At 42.3% G+C, this 2316-nt stretch overlaps 1 long non-coding RNA gene across 1 annotated transcript; it reads left to right on the forward strand.

The window, feature by feature from the left end:
- The first annotated feature begins 1115 nt into the window (after positions 1–1115).
- Positions 1116–2027, forward strand: LOC308582447. The gene is made up of 2 exons (XR_014005687.1): positions 1116–1196; positions 1495–2027. It is a non-coding gene; the product is annotated as an uncharacterized lncRNA (long non-coding RNA).
- The last annotated feature ends 289 nt before the right edge of the window (positions 2028–2316 follow it).

Raw genomic sequence — 2316 nt, forward strand, 5'->3', positions numbered from 1 at the left:
ATGATAACCAACTTAGATTGCTTTCATGGAGGTGGAGGTTATCAATGGCTACTCGCCTGCTTCAGGATTTGTCACAGTTATCTTGATGACCACTGTGAGAACAGGATACTGGACTGGATGGGTTGGCCTGACCTAGCAGACAAATCTTACTTTCTTTTTTCCTAACTTATTTTGATATGCTTCATCATCTATCTTGCACCTGGTCATCGCCAACAGGGTGATCAACAAGGTGGAAGTACTGGGAACCTTGGGAGAAAGTGATCATGTCCTCTTGGTTTTCATGATACAGAGGCAAAGGAAAGCTGAGTGTAGTTGGTCATGCACTCTGGGGACCCTAAGAAGGCTGATTTCAAAAATCGTAAGAAACTGCTGGGTGTGATCCCATGGTCAGAAACTTTCAAAAGAGAAGGGAGTTCAAGGTGGATGGGAGTTTCTTAAAGGTGAGATACTGGAGGCACAAAGGCAGACAATTCCAACAAGAAAGAAAAGTGGGAGGCATCTAAAAATACCAGTGTGAGTTGCACAGGGGTAGCTAATGAGATGCCCTCCAAATGTTGTAAACTACACTTCCCAATAACCCCAACCAGCATGGCCCCAGCCAACCACTCAAGGATGATGGGAGTTTTAGTCTACAACATTTAGAGGGCACCACATGGTCTAACCCTGGGATAGGTAATAATTTTGACCAGCTGGTGCTTATAAAATAGAGATGAAACTGGAGCATGGTGGAACACAATGAATGAGGGAAGGAAGGGTGGATGCAAGGGAAGGGAAGGAGAACATCCTTATTCCTGTAAATTGGCTATGCTGAATAACAAGATCTGTAGTTGTATAAGAACAAGAACAGTAAAAAGCTCTGCTGGACCAAGGCAACATTCCATACTTTTCTCACAGTGGTCAATGAGATGCCTAAAGAGAGACTATTTTCATGCTAATTTAATATAGGGTTTAAATATTTATGACTTTCCACTACTGCTGACCATTCAGTTGATGAGTTAAGAGCCTTCTCTCTCTCTCTCTCTCTCTCTCTCTCTCTCTCTCTCTCTCTCTCTCTCTCTCTCTTTTCTTTCTTTCTATCTTTCTTCCTTCCTTCCTTCCTTCCTTCTTTCTTTCTTAAGACTGAATTTGCTTCTGAGGTGGGAGGAAAAGTGTTGGAATAAACTCAAGAAACCCTTCACTCTCCACTCAACTTCTTGGTAAAGTAACCTTATGAATCAAGCCTTGTGGTATGTCAGGTTTCTCTACCTTACAGTATTATGTCAATTTGACCTAGGCCCATTTTGGATCCACTCCCAATTTTACACTTAGCAAGTATATATTGTAATTAAAAGAGTTGTCCTCAAAGGGCAGCAGACTCTCAACATATGTGCAGCCGGCTGGCTTCAGAAAATCCCAACAGCTGTGAAATAAATGCTATTTCCAGAGTTGTTTAGTGGAGGTCACACAGAGAAGGGAATCTGAGTGAGAGCTGTTTTACATTTCCTTCATCTGCAGGTTTACAAGGTCTTTTGCCTTCCGACTCTACATTTGCCAGCATCAGCCTAGATCCCAAAGAGGGAATTTATCAAAGAAGCATACCAACAAAACAAGCAAGGCAAAACAAAACAAGCTTTATTTTACAAGAGAAATAAACTAGCAGGGTGAGGTCAGTGCTGAATGAAAATGGCAGGAGTTATGAAAAGGCGGGCCTAATGAGTTAGCTGAACATAAGGCTGAATGTCGACATATCCCCTGACAGGGACCATTCAGCATCAGCAATTTGAAGCCAGCAGGCCAAATCCAGGTCCCTGAAGATTACCAGCTGTTCCTGTAGTCGTCAACTCAAGAACAAGAGAATGCTGTGAAGAAAGTTGTAGCTCTGATAATAGGACTTTCTAGCAAACTTATTTGGGGTAATAGAATATCAGTTCTATGACATTCCTTTGAGTTGCTCTCCCATAAAGTTAGGGTGGGGAATGGGCATGATCCCCAGTACTTCTCTGGAGGAATGTCACCTGAACACTTAAAATAAACATAAATGCTGATGAGATTTGCAAGTAAGGCACTTGTATGGTGAGTATGACAATATTTGTTCGTGATAGTTGCATTTGCAAGGACTGGATTATGTGAGCCATGCAGAGGGAGCAGAGAGAAACAGAAACAGCAGTGTCTGGATAAGTGTCAAGAACAGTCATGGAATACAGTTATTGACACATGCACAAAATGGAGGGTGGTGCCCAGAAATCATGTGGCACAGAACAGATGAGGTAACCATCAAAAAGATTTTCCCTGAGCTGTTTGAGACCACCTGAAGTGATGAACATCAACAAGTGCTGC

Source organism: Podarcis bocagei (assembly GCF_964188305.1).
Source record: "Podarcis bocagei genome assembly, chromosome: 1".
NCBI classification, from domain to species: domain Eukaryota; kingdom Metazoa; phylum Chordata; class Lepidosauria; order Squamata; family Lacertidae; genus Podarcis; species Podarcis bocagei.